Source organism: Acinonyx jubatus, chromosome B3 (assembly GCF_027475565.1).
Source record: "Acinonyx jubatus isolate Ajub_Pintada_27869175 chromosome B3, VMU_Ajub_asm_v1.0, whole genome shotgun sequence".
In the NCBI taxonomy this organism is placed as follows: domain Eukaryota; kingdom Metazoa; phylum Chordata; class Mammalia; order Carnivora; family Felidae; genus Acinonyx; species Acinonyx jubatus.
The window spans coordinates 131,572,906-131,596,585 of NC_069386.1; the positions used below are offsets into that span (position 1 = coordinate 131,572,906).

The window sequence follows — 23,680 nt, forward strand, 5'->3', positions numbered from 1 at the left end:
TATAGACTGTGCTTTGGGTTTCCTATCTAAGAAATATTTGCATAACCCAAGGTTACAAAGGCTTTTCTTTTTTTTTTTTTTTTTTTGAAGTGTTTACTTTTGAGAGACAGACAGAGTGTGGGCAGGGAAGGGGCAGAGAGAGAGGGAGACACAGAATCTGAAGCAGGCTCCAGGCTCTGAGCTGTCAGCACAGAGCCTGACGTGGGGCTCGAACCCACGGACCACGAGATCATGACCTGAGCTGACGTTGGACACTTCACCAACTGAGCCACCCAGGTGCCCCCAGAGGCTTTTCTTCTTATACATTCTTGTGAAATTTTTATAGGGTAGGTTTTACATCTAGGTCTATGATCCATTTTAAAATAATTTTTGTAGGGCTGCCTGGGTGGTTCAGTCAGTTGAGCATCCAACTTCGCCTTAGGCATGATCTCATGGTTCGTGAGTTCAAGCCCCATATTGAGCTCACTACTGTTGGCATGGAGTCTGCTTTGGATTCTCTCTCTCTCTCTCTCTCTCTCTCTCTCTCTCTCTCTCTGTGCCCCTCCCCTGCTTGCACACATGCTCTCTCTCTCTCTCTCTTTCTCAAAAATAAAAATAAACATTTAAAGAATAAATATTTTTTGTATATGTTACAAGATAGAGCTCGCAGTTTACTTCTTTATAGATAGACATCCAAATGTACTACTTATCAAAGATTTTCATTTCACATGGAATTGCCTTTGCACTTTTGTGAAAAATCAGATGGGGATATACATGTGAGTCTTTTTCTAGACTCTCTATTCTGTTTCAATGAGCCAATTGTCTATATTTATGCCAATAGCACCCTGTCTTGACTACAGCACCTTTATAAATCTTGAAAGCAGTGTTAGTGTTCCAATTTTGTTCCCATTTATCAGGTTCTTTTTTGGGGGGCGGGGGGAAGGCTATTCTTAGTCCTTTACACTTCCACATGAAATCTTCTTGTCAATATATTTTTTTAAGTTGGCTGGGCTTTTGATGGAGATTGTGTTGAATTTATAGATCAATTTGGGAAGAACTGGCATCTTAACAATATCGAGTTTTCTGACTCATGAACACAGTATGTCTCTTCATTTCTGTAGGTCTTTAACTTCTCTTAGCAATGGTTTGTAGTTTCCAGTGTACGTGCCTTGCAAACCTTTCCACAGATTTACCCTTAAATATTTCATATTTGTCATGGTGTTAAAAATGATACTGTTTTAATTTCAATTTCCTTTTGTTCACTGCTATATATAAAACTACAATAAATTTTTGAATATGGAGCTTGAAATCTGTAACCTTGTTAAATTCACTTATTCTACCACCATTTTTGTAGAGTCCCGTAGGGTCCCTCAGAATTTCTACAAAAATACTCATGTTGTTTGCAAATAAAAGGCAGTTTTGCTTCATCCTTTCCAATCCGGATGCCTTTTATTTCTAGGTACTGCCTTATGCCTTGCTGCAAAGAATCTCCAGTACAATGCTGAATGTAGTGGTGAGGTCAGAAATCCTTACCTCATTCCTGATGTTAGGGAAAAAGCACCAGCCCTCCACCATTAAGTTTGATGTTAATTGTGAGTGTTTCACAGATGCCCTTTATCAGGCTGAGGAAGATCTCTTCTACACCAATTTTACTATGAGTTAATATCAAGAATAGATGCTGAATTTTCTCAAATCCTTTTTCTGTGTCCACTGAGATAATCAGATGGCTTTTTTCTCCTTTAGTTTTTTAATCTGGTGAATTACACTGACTGACTTTCACATATTAAAACAAACTTCCTTTCCTGAAATAAACCCCACTGACCATGATGTATTATCTTTTTTTTTTCTGTCAGATTTGATTTGTTAAAATTTTGCTTAAAATTTTTTCCATCTCTGTACATGAGGAATATTCATCCATAGTTTTCTTGTAATGGATTTGGGATTTGTATAAATGCTAACTTCATAAAATGACTTGAGAAATATTCCCTCCTCTTCAATTTTCAGGAGGAGTTGGCATGGAATTGTTATTTTGTTCTTAAGTTTTTGGGAGAAGTTACCAGGGAAGCCATCTGGACCTAGAGTTTTCTCTGTGGGAAGCTTTTAACTACAAATTCAATGTCTTTGATACAGGGTTGTTCAGATGATCCCGTTCTCCTTACATGAGCTTTAGTAGTTTATATCTTTCAAGTAATTTGTCCATTTCTTCTGAGTTGTCAAATTTACTGACATGGTGCTGTTTAGAATATTCCCTGATCCTTTTAAAATCTATAGAATCTCTGATCCAGGCAGATTGTGTTCTCTCTTTTTATCCTGGACAGTCTAGCTAACAGTTTATCCATTTTATTGAAATTCTCAATAAAGATCTTTTGACTTCATTGATTGGGGTTTCACTGATTTTCCTCTATTGTTTTCCTGTTTTCTATTTCCTTTATTTCTGCTCTGGTTTTCACTATTCCCTTTCTTCTGTATACACTGAACTTGATCTACTCTTCCTTCTCTTATTTCTTAAAGTGAATGCTAAAGGATAAATCTGAGACCTTTTTTCTTTCCTAATATAGGCATTCAGCTATAAATTTCTCCCTAAGTACTGCTTTAGCAGTACCCTATAAATACTGATATGTTGTGGGTTTTTTTTCATTCAGTTCACAACACTTTCTAATTTAACTTTTGATTTCTGCTTTAGAAATGTATTATTTAGTTGCCAAATACTTGGGGATTTTCCCAAGATCTTTCTATTATTGATTCCTAAATTAATTCCATTATGGTCTGTGCAGTAAAAGGCTAAGCGGGCTTGGGATGTTCAAACTCCGCACATTCCGAAAAAAGGACTGGCCCTCGTGCAGCTCTTGGGGAACAACCTCTAGGATCCTGGAAAATCGTACCTGATAAGAGTGTCTTTGTTAATCTGGGTCACACCAGATAGTTATACTTATAATGTGATTTATGGTGAAGGCCTTGGGCCACCCTATATCCGTTTGACCTCTGGAAATAGTAAAAACCGAATAATTAAAGTCAGTTCCACGGGTGCTCCATTTCTACATAACAGAATCCCAATAAAAACCCTAAACGCCAAGGTTTGAATGAGCTTCCCTGACTGGCAATACTCCGTAGGTGTTGTTCCACAACCTTCCTGGAAGAATGAAGTGCTGTCCATATGACCCCACTGGGGGAAGACCACTGAAAGACTGAGCCTGGCCTCTCCCAGACTCTGCTCTAAGCGCCTTTTCCCTTTACATATTGTAATCTGTAAACTTTGTTGTAATCGACTGAAACCATGAGCATAACAACTTTTCTGAATTCTGCGAGTCTTTCTAGTGAATCACTGACCTGAGAATTGGTCTTAAGGATCCCTAACACAGGCCAGAGGACATAGTTGAACCCTTCTAATTTGCTAAAACTTGAATCAAAATTCTGGCCCAGAATATGGTCAATCTTGGTAAGTGTTTCATTACACTTAAAAAGACTGTGTATTCTGTTGCTGGGTGGAGTGCCACATAAATGTCAGTTAGGTCAAATCAGTAGACTGCTTTGTTCCAAGGTCTTCTACCCTTACTGACCAATCAACTGTGTACTTGTTCTATCACGTATTGAAACGGGTACTGACGTCTCCAAGAACTGTCAGTGGTCGCTTTAGGGTTTAACTCATCATGGTCTACTTCAAATGACAGTACTCCACATCTCATACAGTACAACACCTTCACCATTGCATACTTTCATTTAACTCTCTCCAGTCTTTATTCTCTTATTATACACACTTTACCTTCACATAGGTTCTAAGTCCCACCCTACATAGTTCTCATTTTTATTGAAATGATCAATTACATGCTGAAGACATTTAAAGAACAAGGAAGAACACACACAGCCATCAATACCGTTATGACTTCGTTCCTTTGCATGGATTTGTATTTCCTCCTGGTACCACCTTCCTTCTACCTAAAGGGCCTCCTTTAACATTTCTTAGAGTTGTAGTTCAGCTAATGATGATTTCTTTCAGCCACTGTATGTCTGGAAAAGGCTTTTCTGGGCCTCGTTTTTTGAGAGATATTTTCACTAAGTATGGAATTCAGGGCCGATAGTTCATTCCCGTGTCCCCCACCAGCGCTCTAAAGGTGTCACTCTGCTGTGTTCTGACAGTAAATCTACCACGATTATAAACTTGGATGGGTTTTGACAATAAATCTCCCTTATGTTTGTCCATCTGCACGTAATGTGTATTTTTTTTTTCTGGCTGCTTTTAAGATTTTCTCTTTATCACTGGTTGTGAGCAATTTGGATTATTAAGTGTTTTGGTTCCATTTTCTTCATGTTTCTTGCGCTTGGGCTTCACTGAGCTTTCTAGATCTGAGGAATTGTGGCTTTCATAAAATTTGAAAAGTGTTCAACCATTATTTCTTCAAAAATCTTTTACGCTACCCATCCTATTAGGGGACTCCAATCACACACACGAGGCTACTTAAAGTTATTCCATAGCTCACGTTTGCTCTCTCCACTTTTTGAAAGGAATATTTTTCTCTCTGTTTCATTATGGATAGTTTCTACTACTATGCCTGCAAGTTCATTAGTTTCTTCAATGTCTAATTTGCCATTAATCATATCCAGTGTATTTTGCATCCCGGACATTACAGTTTTCATTTCTAGAAACTTGACTTACGTGTATTTTTTGTTTCTTGGTTTGTTTGTTTGTTTTTTAGAGACAGAAAGCATGTGAGCAGGGGAGAGGGACAGAGAGGGAGAGAGAGTGAATCTTAAGCAGGCTCCATGCTCAGCATGGAGCCCAATGGAAGGCTCGATCCTATGACCCTGGGGTCCTGACCTGAGCTGAAACCAAGAACAGGATGTTCAATCGATTGAACCACCCAGGTGCCCCAACTTATGTCTATTCTTATCTTCCATGTCTCCACTAAATTTTTAAATGGAAAGAATACAGTTTTAATTCCTGTTTTAATGCCCCTTCAGTCCTAGAATGTTCAATATTCATTCCTTTCCCATTTAGAGTCAAATTTGTTTACGCAGTTGCAAAAAAATCACTATGCAGCCTCTCTACAGTGTGAACTCTGCTACAGCCTCTTGAAATTTTCTTTGGAGGAGCATACAAGATAAATTGAACAAACTCTGGGGCGCCTGGGTGGCTCAGTCGGTTAAGCGTCCGACTTCGGCTCAGATCATGATCTCCTGGTTCGTGAGTTCAAGCACCGCATCGGGCTCTGTGCTGACAGCTAGCTCAGAGCCTGGACACTGTCTTCAGATTCTGTGTCTCCCTCTCTCTCTGCCCCTCCCCCGCTTGTGCTGTGTCTCTGTCTCTCTTTCTCTCAAAAATAAAACATAAAAAAAAATTTTTTTAATTGAACAAATTCAATGGGAGTATTAGTTGAGTTTATTTATAGAAAGCACTCAGGAAGGGTTTGCTATGATTATTGTTAGGTATTATTACTACCACAACAAACTGTCTCACACTCAAAAAGCAAACCAAACTAAACGAGTTCACCATTTGCCAGAGCAGCTCTGGAACTACTCTGAAGCGTGTGCTTGACTGGAGCTTCCTCGATGTGCTTTAAGTGCTCCCTTGTGCAAAATTTAAACCACTGGAAAACAAAAAGAGATCGATGGTTCCATAATCTGCCTTCTGCCTGTATGAAAAATGACCAAATAATGTGCAAGTCGTTATCGGGAATTTAATATAAAGAAAAAAAAATCTCCAGAGTGTGTTGAAGGGCCAGGAAAAAGAGAACAGTGGGGGGGGGGGGGGGGGTTCGTCTATCCTGAGGCACTTTGTATCACCGCAGGCTGGACCCTGACCACTAACGCTCATGAAGACGACCTTCAGGGACCCGCCAAACCCACCAAATCAAAGAAAAGCCAATTCCAGGTCAGCACAGTTTGTCTATCATCTGTATTTGGGGGTCTGAAATATCTGCAATCCAGTCATCTAGGCTTGCAATCCATCAACACGCAGAGTTAGTAGGAACACTCAAACCAGTTCCACAACTTAATCCTCCACAGTGAGGAGACACTGGTGTTTTCTGTGGGTCTGTGTTCTAATTCGGGAGATATGTGGACACCCAAGGTCTGGGCTGGCAAATAGGTCCCTGGCAAGGAATCATTCTTAGTAGGGGGCTCTTTATGGTAAACATTATTCCTTTCCTTCTCCCAAATGCTATGACATTCTTTCCATGTGTCACTGGGCACATCTCAGAGCAACAGCAGAGCCTTGACTTACCACAGTGAATTCGTGGCTATGCAGCTCAGCTCCAGGATATTTAATTCTCTGTCAAAAGCTACTTACAGGGCCTCTCGACGAGACTATAAATTTTCAAGCATCTGGGATCAGATCAACACTGTCTGAGAAGCAAGTCCTGAGGTCATGGCCCAAACTGGCCCCCATTAAAATGTCAGATGACACCCTGTCAGTTTGGAAAACTATCATCAATAATGATTTTAGTTACTTTCTTTTTCCCAAAGAAATGCATGACCAAAAAAATAGTGAAGAACAGACTTGACAAATAGCTGGTGTGACAGCAATGTCCAATGCACATCTTGATAAGCTCTGTGCCTCCAAAATCAAAGCTGCATACAAAGAGTGGAAATCAACAGTTCCCTGGCCAATCATCGAGGCCAACTTTAAAGCATGGATGAAAACAGTAGCGGACCGTGTGCTACAATTTCAAAAATGCAGAATAGCCACTGGACCCAAAATGCATCCCCCTGCCACAGGAGGGGAAGCCCACAGGTACACTCACTTCTGAAAGGTCCCTCCTATGAAGGGTAACACGCTTAAGTAAATTAGTGATCAGAAAATCATTTAGATCACACCTGACTGCTTTCGAAGCCCTTCCATGTACAGAAGCCTGTGTGGTCCTGGTAAATAGACACCATCCTCCCTCCAATCTCGTGGAGAAAGAAAGTCTCAGAAGAATGAAGCGACAACCAAAAGGTCTGTGCAGGGGCCAGGAGGAAACTATAAGAGGGCCTGGGAGCTGGGCAAATGTGTCCTGTCCCAGGGAATATTCTGAGGGGAGAAACCAAGACTGCCGAGTCTGATGCAGCAGGAGGGGTGTCGGAAAGCAAAGGGGTCACACGGCCACCAGCAGACCAAAGGGACGTCACGGTGGGGGCGGGGGGGCAGGGGGAGGGGGCTAGGCTGCAGGGAGCCGGCTGAGGACCTCGGACACTTTTAAAAGCTCAAATGTGTGCAGCCTCTGAACTGCTCTATTTAGGTGTGGCCTAGAGAACATATAACATAGCAACCTGGACTCTCCATCCTTGGTTTCCTTCTGCAGCAAGGTTTCCTCACCTCTGAAAGGGAGCTCCAGTTTATCTCCACAAGGGCTATGTATCCCTGGAGGGCTGGCTGAGGAAGCGGCCAGCTGCACATCTCACTGGCCAAAACTCCAGCGATCGCTGAGGGGAAACCACCCCAAATTCATTTGGGACTGTTCAAATTTGAGAACCCTCAGTGAGGAGCCTGGTGTGGGTATGTAAGACTAAACAGTTTCAATAATGATAAAGGCTCATTTATCAAGGCCCTACTCAGCACCCAGCACTATGTCTGGGGCTAACACGCACCATTTATAATCCCCACAGCCACCATGCAAGGAGGGTGTTAACAGCACCTTACAGATAAGACTGAACTTCGGGCTCCACAGCTAGTGAATTTTATGATAAAGTCAAGTTTTGACCCCTGGTCTATCAGACCACAAAACCCTACTCACAGTAGCCAGTCTCGCTGAGCTGCTGACAGCATATTCAGTGTCTGATAAGAGTAATGACGATAAAAATGAGTTTCAAACTGTAAAGACACAGAAGTCGAAGTCCAGAGCCCAAAGGCAGTGATCTCTCCCACCAAGAGCTGTGCCTCCCTGGACAGTTCTGTGGGTCACTGGGCCTCCCACACTTTGTCTGTGTCAGGAAGGGCTCAGCCACCGGGATACCAGCTTGAGCTGCACAACTTCAGAGAACAGCCAAAACCAATATTTTGAATTTTTTAATCGCATTAAAATGAACAAGGAATTAATTTCTTATAAAGTTATGCAACACAATAAAAGCCTATAAAATATAATCATATGAATTAGGGACTACAACATTAGGCATTGTTTCCTCATTTATCTTAACCACATCTCTGGAAGCCAGACCCTGACGCTTGGCTGTAACATGACCTATAAGGGAGTGTATAACTAGAAGTACCCGGAAAACTTTATTATAATACACTGTCTCTGATAACCCAGCCCTGTGGTATGGCCTTCAAAGACAGTAACACGATTTCCAGGGATCTCAATTCCCAAGGCTGAAAAGAAATTCAGGAAAAGAGATTCCAGATCTTCAAATCCAAGTCCTGGCAAAGGCAGCTCCAGATTGCTGGTCCTGTGTTCTCACCTCTAGAATGGCCAGGTTCCCACCAGGTGTCACATGTACTCAACTCAGTGGAAGGACAAGCCACTGTGTAGGGTGTAGGGAGGAGAAAACCAATGGATACCACCAAATGCTGGTGGGGGTAAGGGAGGGGGTGGCTGGCCTAGACTTCTTGTGAAGTCCCCGTCAATCCAGGGCTTCTATAATTTTTAGTGGTCTCTGGGCTGGGGGCCTCGGTTGGCCCCTTCCAGATGCTTTTAGAAACTGCTGTCTTCTTTCCAGAGTCAGCATATTCTTCTTAGAAGGCGTGCATGTATATACACTTACACACACACACAACGCACACACATCACTCACAAAAGAAGATGCCAGACCCTGAATTACACACTCACCTGCTACAGCAGACCATCTTTCAGTGCCCCTTCCACAATTCTGTGAGCAAGTGAGACGTAAACTCGACCTGAAATGCTCGCCAAATGAAATTTGCAATTTGAATGACGCTCGTTAAGTCACTACTTCATAACAACATAAGAGTAATAATAACCCTTAGTGAGTACTAGCTGCACACCTACACACGAGGCATTTCTGAGAGTTTGACATAATTTCTGTACCCTTCGCATGAATGCTATGAGGGAGGATTTACTATCATCCCCTTTGAGAGATGAGGGAGCTGGTCTCTGTGCTATTAAGTAGCTCACCTAAGATGATGCCACTAGTAAGTGGCAGAGCTAGGGTTCCAACCAGATACTATTACTTGACTTTAGGTCTCACATTACACTCTCTGGTCTCTGATTTACCTGCCTCTATATGTAAAGCAGTACTGTGTAGTGATTAAGAACTTGGGTCTGGAGTCAGACTCCCTGGTTTTCCAATCCACAGGTGACTTTCTGTGTAAAAACGCCCTGTGCTTGGAACAGTACCCGACACATACTAAGCACCTGAAAAACACCATGATCATTCCCCACACCACTGTTATCTTTAGGTAACAGCAGGCTGGAAGGTCTCCAAGTGGAAGCATCATAGTCATTTGTTATATTATTTGTATACAGATTTTAATGACAGCTTTACTGAGATATTACTTATATACCACAATCACCTGTTTAAAACATCATGATTCAGTGGTGTTAGTATATCCGCCTAGTTGTGGAACCATCGCTGCTAGCTAACTCAAGAACATTTTCATCACCCAAAAAGAAATCCCACTCCCATTAGTGGCTCCTCCCCAGCGCACCCTCCTCCCAGACCCTGGTAGCCACTAATCCACTTTCTGTCTCTAGGGATTTGCCCCGTCTGAATAGTTCACATAAATGGAATCATACAGTATGAAACCTTTTGCTTCTGGCTGCTTTCACTTGGTGTGTTTTTTTCAAAAGGTTCATACCTCTCGTATCAAGTATCAGAACTTCATTCCTTTTTTTAATTGAGGGGAAATTCACGCAACACAAAATTAGCCATTTTTTAATACTCGCTGGCATTTAGTACATTCACAATATTGTATGACCAGCATCTGTATCTAGTTCCAAATACTCCATTCCTTTCTATTGCTGAATAATATTCCATGGTACAGGTATAACACTTTATCCATTCATTGGTTGATGACCATTTACAGTTTTTAGATATTATGAAAAATGGTGCTGTTAATAGTCATGCACTGATTTTTGTATGGACACACGTTTTCTCCTTGTTGTTGTTCTAACATTTGTTCTTTATTTTGTTTTGTTTTTCATTAAGTTGTTTTACTTTAATTCCAGGACAGTTAACAGTGTTATGTTACTTTCAGTTGTGCAACGGTGAGTCAGCGCTCATCCTAAGTGGTTTCCATTCTCTTGGCTATATCCCTAGAATAAAACTGATACAGAACATGGGGTAATCCTATGTTTTGTTGTATTACTTTCAGTCTTTGTTTAAAAAAAAAATCGCATTACTATCTAACTGCCACACTGCTAGGTAAAACATTAAGAAATGAAAATACATGGGCTTCTGAGTACACAGGCCTCAACTCCAACCCTTGCTTCTCCATTTATTAGCTCCGTGGCTTTGAGAAAGCTGCTCAACATCTTGGAGCCTCTATTTCCTCATCAAGTAAACGAGAATATTCTGAGGCTTAGCTGGGTGCCTAGCACAGAGGGAAGTAAGTCCTTGATAAACAGTAACTACTACTACCAACAAGCACCTTTCTTGGGGACAATGACGAACCTTATCCTTTTTTAGAAGTATCTGAGAAAGGCAGAAAAGCACTGAGAAGAAGAATCACCCATACTCCCACCACGCAGAGTTATATGCATACACCCTCAACCCCAAGCATTCATGATGCCGTGTAAACTCTGGTCTCGGCTTTAGTTTCTTTCCCAAGAAAAGTAGACAAGGGATCCCCACAGTGCAAAGCGCAAGCCCTGGGCGCCCCAACTCCAGCAAGGAGCGAGGGCTGCCAGTGACCAGATGTGCTGGTCCTTTCTTCACTTCTAGAATTCTCACTGAGCACCACCTGTGGGCAGTGCTCTGCTGAGGGCTGGGCCATGGTCTTCTCCCTCGAGAAGCTCACCTCTAGTGCAATGGGGGAGAAAGACATTCTCAAAACAATGGAAGCAGTGCAGTGACTGAGACAGAATAGGTAGCACAGAGAAACTGAGGACAAGCACCTCCGTGGACCTTCGCCTCAGATTCCAGCCCTCAAACTTTCTTTGGTCTCTGAGTCTCTGCTTGCTTTCCAAAATGAGAACCGATGAGGAGCCTATTAACACAACCAACATTAAATATGAATATGGGTCAGTGGCAATAAAAGGGCTCTTACACTTCTCACACCATCTAAATATAAACAGGAAGCTTTGACTAGCAACCTGAGATGAGCAGCCACAGAGCATGCAGCCTCCCGCTAGTGGGAGCATGGTTACATCTGGCCGGGAGGAGGCCAGAGATCAGGAGCGGGAAGGCTTCTGATGCAGGAACCTCCCAGGCCCTGGCCTCGGCCATCACTTTTTCTGGGTTTGGCACACTGGCAAAAGCCAGCACTCAGCAAGGCCTTCCCTAGCCCCAACTCTATCACCCTGTTTCCTCCACCCATCGACTTTCCTTTTTTTCTTTTTAAAAAATTTTTAAGTTTGTTCATTTATTAGTAACTTGTTTACTTATTAGAGAGAGAGAGAGCACCCAGGCACCCCTACCCATCTACTTTTCTATAAAACTACTTTTTTCCCGGTACCAAAGGGATCTCAAGGCTTCAAAAAATAGTAAGGGGAGGAAGGAAGGAAGGAAGGAAGGAAGGAAGGAAGGAAGGAAGGAAGGAAGGAAAGCAACTTCTCAAGGAAAAAAGAAAGGTTCCCCTATCTTCTCTGCTCACTCTGCAGATGAAAAAATCTATGCTCAGAGAGGGCTCCCCATCTGCCCAAGGTCACATAGAGGGTATCGGTAGAGCCAGCCCTGAGCCCTGCTCCGATGAGCTAACTACCAGAGCAGGTCCCCGGTAGCTGGAACACGGGCCCCCCACTGGACTGGAGAATTCTTCTGCCAGGGAAGAGACACTGTCAATGGTTACTTGTCTGTGCTGCGCACCTCCGGGATACCTAGAAGGTCATGGTCATTAGCAGATATGCAATTCATAAAGGTCAGGCCTAGACACTGTCACTTCAAGACTGGTACATTAATCTACCAACCACTACTCCAGGAAAATCTTCCTTGGGCTTCTACAGTCCTAATTATAACCGGGGAGGGGAGTTCGGTCGGTGATAAAAAGAAGGCATGTTAACTCCTGCTAAACCTCCACTATCGGCATACATACTGGTACATCCCTTTCCTTCTTAAAGCGATGCACGCACTGAATGTCTCCGGGTACTGGGCACTGCGGACGCCTGCGGGACAACAGCAAAGGCCCGGCCGGGTCTGCACCTGCCAGAGAGGCCCCCTTGCCCCTGGAGGCTGCGCTTCCAGAAACCGGCCTGGAGTTCCTCGGGCGGCTCACGGACTTAATGAAGCCTGGCAAGTTCACCCCTCTCCTCCGACCCCTGACCTCGCGTGGAATCTCAGAACGACCCAAATGTCGGGGCCTGCCCCGCGAGTCCGCTGCCTGCCGCAGGCCCGCGGAGGCGGGCAGGACCAACGCGGAGACGGGACGCTGAGGCGCTCCCTGCGCATGCGCGGCCCCGGGAGCCCGGCAAGCACGCGGCTCCGGCGCCCCCTGGCGGCGGCGGCCGGCTCGGCTTGGAAGCCCTGGCGCGGCCGCTGGCCGCCGTCCCTGTTGGAGTGGCCTGCGACAGAGCCTTGAGCAGGTGGCCTCGCTCGAGGCCGTCTGTGGAATTCCGGTTCTGGAACGTGCTCACCGAACCACAGAACTCTACTGCTTAAATAAGAACCCCGAGTGCTGTCTGTGCTGTGTTCAGGGAGATGGAAGTTTTCCAGAAGCTCCTGCAAAGTCGGCTTGGCACCAAGGCAAGGCACCCCCAGGACCCCAGCGTGGACTCGGCCTCTTGAGTGCGCCCTGGGCAATCTCTGGAGGTGACCCGGGGGTCCCTACCCACACAATGCGCCAGCCCCAGTCTAGAAGGCAGGGGAAAATGGGCCAGGGGCTGGAAGGGGGGACCCACCCTTCACCCCTCCTCTTAAATGGGGACCTTACCAGCTTCTATCTAACAGGGTTGCTGTGAGCATTAAGGGCGCTGAAGGGCAAGGGCTTAGAATGGTATTTAGAAGGAATCATCTTTAATGCTGTAATTACCATTAATAACCTGCTACTAGGATCCCAGAAGCCGGCACACAGTAGGCGCTCGCCGAAGCTGAGGCCCTCTCCCTGGCTAGTGAGGCTGCCGCGTACCCTGTAGGGCAGTTGCGGGCCTCTGCCTCGTTCAAGGCTCAGGGCCCTGGCCAGGGAGGCCCCGCCCGGGCCCCGCCCCAGCTTGCCGCCCTTCTTCACCAGTCCCAGCGTGAGGGAGAGGCCGGGGAGCCCAATCCGACACCCTCCTTCTCCACAGAACAGGCTGTGCTCCGCTCCCGCCCCCACAGAGCTCGGAGCTTTCCAAATCTGGATGCTTTTTTCATTCCCGAAGCATCGGGAACATTTGGGGGAAGAAAATGAACACCAGACATGGTTTGGAAATGATGGAAGCCAAGAGATGGGCGGTGGCAGAGGGAGCACGGTCTCAGGCGTCAGGAGTCCTGGTTTTAAAATATTCAACAGGAGTATGAACTAAATGATCTTTTAAAACCTGGCCAGCTGCGTACAAGCGTAGGCCCCAAAGAGATCCTAGCAGAAAGCACCCAAATCCCAAGAGTGAAAAATAGAGCAGCTATAGCACAGTGCAGGGGAGAAACCTGCATTAAGGACGTCCAAAGAGTCACTGGCTTTCAAAGAAAAGGAGCCATGGGAGAGAGGTTTCTAGAGCCCTACAACCTGAAACACAGTCCACAGCCTAGGACGAGCCGACCTGAAGCTGAATGTGGTAGAAGACGAGTTAGAGACACGATTCGTCTCATGTCAGGCCCAAACCAAAATCTATTTTTATCTAGAATGGAGAGGATTTCAGAATACACTGGAAACACGGCACTTTTGGTTAAGCAACTTGTGTTACTTGGCTTCAGCGGTGCACCCCAGGGTTGACAGGGGAAACTGTTTAAAGAGCCACCCCATCGCCAGTAGCCCTGTGTGGCAAGTACTGTCCCTTGTGTGAATGTGGGGACACAAAACAAGCAGTTGGGACATGACATGCCCTCAGAGGCCACCCCGGAGTAGGCGCTCACATATTTGCTAGCTTAATGAGTTAAATATATGATCTAGTTTGAGAAAGGCAAGTGACAGGTGTGAAGTCATCAAACAAAAACTGAATGCCAAATTGGATGGTACTAACTATAAATAGAGATAGAAAAGGAAGGAGGGACTGAAGTGGACAACAGAGCTGGAGAGATGGTCACTGACATGTCACCAGGGGTGGACTCCTCACAGGGAAAAGGAAGAGACCCTGGTTGGAGGGAGAAGACAAGTAGAGGTGGGGAATGGGCCTGGCAGGGGTGAGGGCAGGTGGGCAGAACACGGGTGGGACAGACCAGGATATGGGGCTGCCCCAGCAAGACCAGGACAGAGCCTCCAGAATCTGGAAAACTGCTCGGCCCCGCCTAGACCTGCTTTGCTCAGCAGAAGCACTCATCAAGAACCTGAGCTTCAACAGTAAGGGAAAAGCTAACTTGGGGTGGGGGGTTGGGGGGCTCCACTCTTGATTACCTCAGTAATTTTCCATAGTTTTTAAACCTCAGACTGACTTGTCCTGACACTCAGGCCACTGTCTACTGACTGCTTTCACCACACTTTAACTTCAGCCTACTTAAGACTATAAATCTGCCACGAATGTACAGTGCTGTGTTTTAGACCCTGTAGACCCCAGGGAAAAGCTCTGTGTCACCTGCCTCCCTCCTCCTCTCCTCCCAGAGCCCTGGTGAGTGCTCTGCCTGAAGGAAGAGCTTCTCTGGTACATCCCCAGGGCCCCCAGGGTTCCAGCTTCAGATCTTGCCTTTCCTCACTCTCTGTGCTCCTCCGAGTGAGCTTCAGCCACTGCCGGGTTGTGACCAAATTCTATACACAATCAGCTCCTAAATCCTGACCAACAAACCCGAAGCCTAAAGACCCCTGTGCTGAGCAAAGGCTCCAGAATTAGAACGGTTCCCTGGACAGCACCCCCTTGCGGTCACAGAGGTTATCACCATGTTCCCCTCCAACCCAGTATCTTCCCCCGGCCTCCAAGGGAAGCTGGCTTCTCCTCCTGTAATCCTTAACCTGGTTCAACATCATTCTCTGCCCCGTGAGTGACGCTGAAAATCCCAGTCATCTTGACTCCTCCCTCAACCACCTTCCCACAGCAACTCCCCCCAACACACACGTCTCCAGGGCCTGCTGGAACCCGGGTTTTTGCAGTATCTGTCAGGATCCAGTAGGACAAGAGAATCACTCTAGTCCTTACAGATAAAAGAGATTTAAGGGGATGAAACAGATGAAAAGACAAACAGGATGGTGTGGCATCCAAGAATTCTGAAACGTCAGGAGGCCACTGACATCCCGAGGGCCAGAAAGGACCGAGAAAGGAGATGGAGTTACGAGAGCCCAGAAGCTGGGGCTACTGGGTGGGAGACGCAACCCAGCAGAAGCTCCCCTGTGGGAGCCAAAACCTCAGGGGAAGTCTGTCAGACCCCACAGCTGGGGCACCTGCTGTCAAAAGTGCTGCTGGAGGCAGACAGCAAGAGCGAGCGAGCGAGAGAGAAATACCCTGGCTTCTCTCTCCTCTTGCTCCCCAATTTCCTGCCAATGCTTCCTGTTGGCCAAACCCAGGCAGCAACCAACTGACTAGGGGATCTTGGAAACAGCTGGCAGAAGTCAGGCGCCCTGGGATGTAGAGCAACAAGAGGGAAAGAGCCTGCAGCCAGTTCACCTCCCTGACCGGTCCCCTTCCCTATAATCTTTAATTCCTTCTAATCCATTCTCCGTTCCATGCCAGAAGGATCGTTCTTACTTATAAACTTAAGTTACTCTTGGTTGGCAGTTTCCTGGCAGGGCAAAAGAGGACTCCTCCCCCAGGCTGACTTTGTCAATCAACGGCAAATACAGGAAGTGCTGTTCCCTTGACCACACCGTAGACTGGGTGTACGGTGTATATAACATGGGGGCTGCTGCTGAAGGTATTACTGAACTTACTAGCTAAATATCATTCCTTTCTGACCAGGGTTGTTTGCCACGATCAAGAGGCTCGGGGCTCCAATGAAAAAATGCCATGTCAAAGGAAGTGGAGAACAAGTAAAGGCTAATTAAAATCTATTAAAACAGGGCACCTGGGGCTCAGTCGGGTAAGCATCTGACTTGGGCTCAGGTCATGATCTCACAGTTGGTGAGCTCCAGCCCCACTTTGGGTGAGCAGGAGCCCTGCTTCGGGTGAGCCCCACTTCTCTCTCACTCTCTCTCTGCCCCTCATGGGATTCTCTCTCCATCTCCCTTTCTCTGCCTCTTGCTCACTTGCACCCTCTCTCTCTGGAAAAAAAAAATAATAATAATAAAATAAAATCATAAAAAATACATTTTAAATTTTAAAAATCTTTTAAAACTGTAGAGTAGTTAGAGACGGAATTGAGAAATCAAAAAATTTCCTAGAAAGACAAACTCAAGCTCAGATGGCTTACTGGTGAATTCTACCAAATGCTTTAAAAATTAACACAATACTTGGCAAACTCTTCCAAAGAGCAAAAGAGGAGGAACACTTCAAAACTGACTCTGCAACACCAGTGTTACCTTGATAACCAAAACCAGACAAAGACATCACCAAAAAAACTACACCAATATCCATTCTGAGTATAGAAGTGAAAATCCTGGACAAAATATTAGTGCATCAAACCCAGCAACATATAAAAGAGTGTATATATGCCCTAAGTGGGATTTATCCCAGGAATACAAGGCTGATTAAACATATGAAAATCAATGTAATACGCCACATTAGAAGAATAAAGCACAAAAATTTACATGATCATCTCACTAGAAAAAAGCATTTGACAAAACCTAACATTCTCTCATGATAAAAAACACTCAACGAACAGAAATAAAGGAAAACTTCTCCAATCTGATAAACGCCATCTATGAAAAACCCACAGCTAACATCATATCCAATGATGAAAGACTGTAAGCTTTTCCCCTATCTTAGAAGATCTCTGTTCTGGTCATTTGTATTAAACATTAGAATAGAGGTTGTAGCCAATGCAATTAAGCAGCAACAACAAAAGGCATCAGAGTGGAAAGGAAGTAGTAAAACTATCCTTTTTACAGGTGACACGATCCTGTCTAGAGAAAACCCTATAGAATCTGTACACACCAAAAAATGATTAGAGCTAAAAAAATCAGTTCAGCAAGGTTATAAGGTAAGAGATCAATATACAAAAAAATACTTGTATTTTTTATACACTAGCAGTGAACAATCTGAAAATGAAATTAAGAAAACTATTCCAGTTATGATAGCATCAAAAAGAAGAAAATAGGAATAAATTTAAGAAAAGGAATGGAAGTCACACTGAAAATTACAGAACACTTTTACAGTCAAGTGTTCTACCACTGAGCTATACCCCCTACAGAACACTTTTGAAAGACATTAAAGAAGACATTCTGTGTTCATTGACTGGAAGACAATATTAATCAGATGGCAATACTCGCCAAATTGATCTATAGGTTCAACGGAATCCTCAAATTCCCAGCAGTATTTTTTTTCCCCAGTAATTGACCACTTGATCCTAAAATGTATATGGAAATGTAAGGAACCCAGAAAAGCCAAAATAATCTTAAAACAGAACAAAGTTGGAAGACTCACACTTCCATATCTCAAAACTTAATACAAAGCTACTGTAATAAAGACAGTGTGGTATTGGCATAAGGACAGAAATATAAACAAATGGTGGACTAGAATTAAGAACCCAGAAATAAACCCTTACATTCACGTTCATCGATTTCAACAAAGATATCAAGACAACTCAATGAAAAAGTCTTCTCAACAAATGCTGTGGTAATAACTGCATATCCACATGCAACAGAATGAAGTTCTCATACCATACATAAAAATTAATTCAAAGTAGATTATAGATCTAAATCTAAGAGTTAAAACTGTAAAACTCTTAGAAGAAAACATAGGAATACATCTTTGTGACCTCAATTAAGTAGTGATTTCTTAGCTACAACACCAAAAACATAAAAGCAACCAAAAAAAAAAAAAAAAAAGTAGAAGAAACACTGAACTTAATCAGAATTTAAATTTTTTAATGTTTATTTTTGAGAGAGAGAGAAAGAGAGAGTGCGCGGAAGAGGGGCAGAGAGAGAGGGAGACACAGAATCCGAAGCAAACTCCAGGCTCCGAGCTGTCAGCACAGAGCCCGACGCGGGCTTGAACCCACAAACCGCAAGATCATGACCTGAGCCAAAAGTCGGACGCTTAACCAACTGAGCCACCCAGGCGTCCCAAACTTAATCAAAAATTTAAAACGTTTATGTTTTGGGGGTGCCTTCGTGACATACTACTTCATACCCACTAGGATGGCTATAATCAAGAGGACAGATTATAGAGTCAGCTTCATGGAGGACAAGTTGTAAAGCAACGGGAGCCTCTAGAGTAGTACAGCCGCTTCGGAAAATAGTTGCAGTTCCTTGAAACATGAAACCCAGAGTAGTCACATGATCCATTCCATTCCCAAGTGTATACCCAAGACACATGAAACTATACATGCCCCCCAAATTTTATGCACAAATGTTCACAGCAGCATTATTGATGATAGCCCCAAAGTGGAAACCACCTCTTGTCCATCAACTGATGCATGAATTAATAAAATGTGCAAAATGTGACATATCCATACAATGGAATATTATTTGGCCAAAATATGAACGAAGCACGGATTCATGCTACAACAGGGACAAACCGTGAAAACATGCTAAGAAGCCAGACACAAAACATCACATACTACATGATCCTGTTTGTATAAAATGCCAGAACAGGCAAATGTAGTGGAGACACAAAGTGGTTGACTTCGTCTGGGGGGATGTTAACTAGGCAATGGGAAGTGACACTGGTGATGGAGTGATGAATGCACAACTCTGAACGTACTAAAAACCACTGAACTTTAAAAGGTTGTATTTTATGGTATCTGAATTATATCTTAATAAATCTGGTTTTTTTTAAAAAGCTATATTTGACCATATAAGCTAGACAAAGACCATATAAGCTAGACAAAAAAGCTATACAAAGACCATATTTGTAATATGAAAAACTGAAACAATACAGATGTTCCATAGGAAAGTGGCTCAAAAATATCCCATAAGGCACACCACCATGCCGTCATTAAAAACTTTTTTCAAAGATACTTAATGACCTGGAAAAATAATTATACATATACATATATACATATAGTGAAAAAGTAGACCATAAATAGTATATCTAGCATAATCCTAACTGTATTTAAAATAGCATAGGAGCGCCTGGGTGGTTCAGTCACTTGAGCATCAACTCTTGATTTTGGCTTGGGTCATGATCCCAGGCACACGGGATTGAGCCCCACGTCAGGCTCCACACTGAGCACGGAGCCTGCTTGGGATTCTGTCTTTCCCTCTGCCCCTGTCCCCTGCTTGTGGGCTCTCTCTCTCTCAAAATAAAACTAAAAATATTATATAAATATATTTTATATATTTTAAATATTAAATATATATAGATATAAATATAGATAGATATTTAGATATAAAATATCTATATGTAGACACATATAAATTTAAAAATAGATATTTATATTATATATATTATATGTAATATATATGTGTATATTAGTATGTATATATATATGTATGTGTATATATATATGTATGTGTATATATATATGTATGTGTATATATATATATATACATATATATATATATATATTTAGCAGTGGTCAACTAGCTTAAGTGGTAGCATGAGGACTGATTTTACTTTCTGCTTTACCTTTTTCTTTATTTTCCAAACAGCCGGCACTCAACACACAACCAAAGAATCAAAGTTCATTTTTAGGTCAAAGGGGTTCTATTCAGTGTGGGCCAGAAGGAGAGGCAGCAGGTCCCCTACCCTATGGACAGAAAAGCACAAAGGTACAGCCCTCTGCAGAGCAGTCTGGAAATACTTCTCTTTTGACCCAGAAACTCCCCTTCTGGAAATCTCTCCCAGGGAAATCATTAAGGACAAGCACAAAGACCAGGCCAAGAGGGTGGTTCGTCACAGCTTTACGTGTAACAGTAAAAAGCTGAAAACAACCTACATGTCCAAAAATAGGGGCTTTTTAGTTAAATATATTATAGCTTGCCCATATAATGAAATGCTGTACAGCTGCTAAAAGTGTTTATGATCTGAAGTGGAAAAAGCAGGTCACAAAGCAGTATATGTGGTATAAACTCATTTTTATAAAAAAAAAAATCACACATGATAATTATAGAGATCTAAAAGTAAACGCACTAAAATGTTAACAGAGGTTGGCTCTGGATAGACCAAGTGATGGATATTTTTATGTTCTTTTGACTGGTCTGTATTTCTGATTTTTATATAATGCACATGTATGTTGTCTGTAACAAGAAGAAGAGTAAAATAAAATGATAGGGGAAGGGGCAGGAGGTCAAACACAGGGACAGCCAGAAGTCCCACCTCACTGCCCAAGGAAAGGAGCATGCTAGACAGGACCTTGGGGAGGGGAGGATGAGACCATCACAGCCACCCGTCGCCCCCAACTGCAGGTGTATGTCCGACTACACAAATCTCCTTCTGTTGACCTCGGATTTATAGACTTCAAAGCATTTTCCCATTTTGTCTTAATCCAGCCTTCTCAGGACTCTCACCTGAATATTATTATCCCCATTTTGCAGGTAAAACAAGTAGGACTTAGACACTTAAATGGTTTAAGAATCACAGAACAGAATGAGGGGTTCGCAGGTTATCTGACACCAGACCCTTGTCGACAACAACCCCACTCTAAATGAGTTTATGCTCCAGCTGAAAGGCAGCTCGATAAAGCGGAGAGAGTAGGGATTCTGGGGTCCACAGGCCTTGAGGTGAATCCCACTTCACCTCCGAAATTCAGCCTCTCAACTGCTCACAGGGAATGATAATCCCTGGGCACAGGACTGCTGCCAGAATGGGGTGCAGTCACACAGGTAAATCAGCAAGCATCACGCCTGCCTCTGGGCAGGGCTCGATAAATGCTAACCCACCGGGAACCCCCACCTCTCAGGGCAGCCAAGCCCTGAGGTAGCTCCTGCTAGTAGAAAGACTTCCAGATACGGGCCTAACGTTGGACTCGGTGAAGTTTCCACCGCCCCGCTCTGGCCCCATCCCCGAGGACAGAACAGAGAAGTCTTTCTTCCCCCAAGGGCCCTCCACCCCTGGACACTGTTCTTTTCCAAAAAGCCCCATTCCTTCAGCGCTTACCCACCTGATATGGTCTGGTAGGAAGGCCCCTCCAGTCCAGTCCACAGAGACTCCGTCACAGAGCAGCCATGTGGCTCCTCTCATGTTCCTTCTACCCTGCAAGGACCGCTGCCAGGGAGAAAAGGGTGTTCAGGGCCCTGGGCCTCTTTGACGAGAGGACTCCTATTCAGAAGAGCCACACTATGGACTTCTATCATAGAAGTCTGATTCTCCCGGTGGGACCACCCCTCCTCATCACGGCCTTCATGCAAGGCCTAAGCCAGTCCCTGGGCACGATTCTGGCCCCTGTAACTACATCAATGATGGGAATGTGATCCACCAGGGCCAAGGAGACACAGTGAGAATGTGGCCGAGGTTTCTGAGACTTACACCTAAGAGAATCAAGAATCTGGAGCCGCCCCAGCCGCCTGGAGCCTGGAATGGGAACCAACACAGAGGACGGTAAGCTGAGAAATGGAGAGAAAGCACCTATCTCTGAGGCCTGAATGCGGCTGCCGCTGAGGTCGGCCTGGGTTGGGTTTTCTTTCACCAACAACTGAAAGTTGTCTTTCAGAAGACACAGATCTTAGCAGAACTTCAAAAGGAGCCTCCAGCTTGGCTCGGGGCCTCACCTCCCCTTACACTGCTTCCCCTCTGCGTGTCCCTGGGGGCAGGGGCTTGGCCCCACCTCCCGAAAGCCTTGTGGGGTGGAGTTCGAGTTGCTGACTAGGATTTGCACTGCCGCCTCCCATCCTCTCTGTGAACAAAACACATTCATTTACCGCTGGGGCGGGGTAGAGCAGAGGACAGGGACCCTCTGCCACCGGTCTGCCCCCTCCCTACTCCCATGTCCCCGGTGACCATCACATCTCTTCGGTGACACTCTCTCCCACCAAGTACACGAGTGGCCTCACCCCAAGCCCTGGTCACCGCTCCTGTGCCTGAGGCCGAGCAAAGGGCTCAGAAGACTTCAGCCCCCCCGGCCTGAAGAGGGCAGGGGGAACACTACGTGAGTGTGACCGCGGATGCCTTTGGCACTGGCAGGGCATGGCCAGCCTGCAGCCAACCCACCACACCCGGGCTGCCCCGGGACCAGCAAACTAACATCTCCAAGGATGGAGCCCGCAGCATCCTGAAAGCTGAAAGCCCCCAGGGAACATGTTTCCACTTTCCTGGGGGAAGCTGGGGCTGCTCCTGGGAGCCAATATTCCACGATGGGAAAATACGCTTCGAAGCAGAAAAGTAAACCACCGTGTAGGAAATGAATGCCTCAAGTCACCTGGTTGAGGGTCGGGCCTCGCCTTGACATACAGTGCTGTTCTAACAGCCCCTAGGGAGAAGAGCCGATATGCCTTCGTTCTGTATCTTTTACATTCCACAGAGGCAACCCCTGCTTAACACGGCAGCTTTTTGGGGGGTATGACGGTCCTCAAGCCATAACCACCCACCGTCTGAAGAATTTCCAACTCAACTTGTTCCAAGCCTTTTTCCATGCCACCCAGATGCCCAGGGCTGAGCCAAGTGTGGAGAAGTCACACCCGAGCAACACTTGATAAAAAGCCCCTCATCCATGGACTGCATCCATTATGCTGACTTATCTAAATTTTGCTCTGGTAGGAGGCCCACAGGAGACAGTGGGCAATCCCCAGGGGGTGCCTCTTCCGAAAGCATTCATAGAGAATGTTTAAGTCTCTTGGCCTAACAACTGCTTATGCTGAGCTGAAGTCTGCGGGTGTGTGAAGACACTGGGTTTCAAGCTGGGGAGAACAGGGCTGGGATCCAAACCTTTTGGAGACGGGTTCTCTATTTACAGACTAGTGCTTATCAGTTGCAGAAGAAAGGTGGTGCTTCTGGAAAGCCTCTCTTGAGAGCTCCCTTGCCCCTTCGTACTGCCCACTGCAGAAGGCAGGTGTCTTCGTTCCTTCCCTGACACTGACCCCTGAGATGGAGACACTCAGAACGCACACGGACAGTCGAAACAGAACCCTAGGGCCAGCTTTACTGGAGGCAGGCAAAAGAGGATGTAACATTTTCCAAGGGGAAGTCATTATATGATTCTCGTGCTATTCATCACACCTGCGCTTCTGGGAAGACCAAGGGGTCCACGAACTCTGCAGATTCTAGAGAAGGGGAGGTCTTTAGGGATCAGCCTCTGACCTTCGACCTCCAGTCAGGAAGGGGTGTCCAATCAGAAGAGACAAGCCCTCCTCCTGGGAGCCGAACCAAGAGATGGTTTCTCCTCAGCTATCTCTCCTCTCATCAGCCAACGTATTCAGCATGTTCCTTACGAAGACAGCTGTCAGATGACAGTGTGAATTGTTCGTGCCTCTTACAGGAACACTACTTGAATCAACTGATCCATTCCAAGGTGAATGGTCCTTTGTGATAAAACCATGAATGTGGGCCCAATTCCAAAGACCTCTAACCCTCTGGGTCAGCCT

At 44.9% G+C, this 23,680-nt stretch overlaps 1 protein-coding gene across 5 annotated transcripts in view; it reads right to left on the bottom strand.

The window, feature by feature from the left end:
- TTC7B (tetratricopeptide repeat domain 7B) overlaps window positions 1-23,680 on the bottom strand; it is a 253,767-nt gene that overhangs the window by 194,647 nt on the left and 35,440 nt on the right. The window lies entirely within an intron of this gene.